This window comes from Gekko japonicus, unplaced genomic scaffold (assembly GCF_001447785.1).
Source record: "Gekko japonicus isolate JY-2015 unplaced genomic scaffold, Gekko_japonicus_V1.1 scaffold1096, whole genome shotgun sequence".
Lineage (NCBI taxonomy): Eukaryota > Metazoa > Chordata > Lepidosauria > Squamata > Gekkonidae > Gekko > Gekko japonicus.
In genome coordinates this window covers 415,456-415,716 of record NW_015161985.1, presented here as the reverse complement: position 1 = coordinate 415,716, position 261 = coordinate 415,456, and positions in this window count along the sequence as shown.

Sequence of the window (261 nt, the reverse complement as noted above, 5' to 3'; positions counted from 1 at the left end):
GTGAAGGGGTCCTGGCAGTGCACCTTTTTTTGGAAAGGTACCCTGCTGAGCAAATAGAGTGGGAAGGGAGGGTTCCAGGGGTGCATACCCTCCTTGTCCCTGTCACTTTGACCAGGTTCTCCTGTGTTCAGAAGTACCACAAGCCATAGTTCTGATAAGAGCTGTTCTTGAAAAAGAGCAGTTTCTGTCAGAGCTCTCTCAGCCCTGCCTACCTCACAGGGTGTCTGTTGTGGGGAGGGGAAGGGAGAGGAGTTTGTAAGC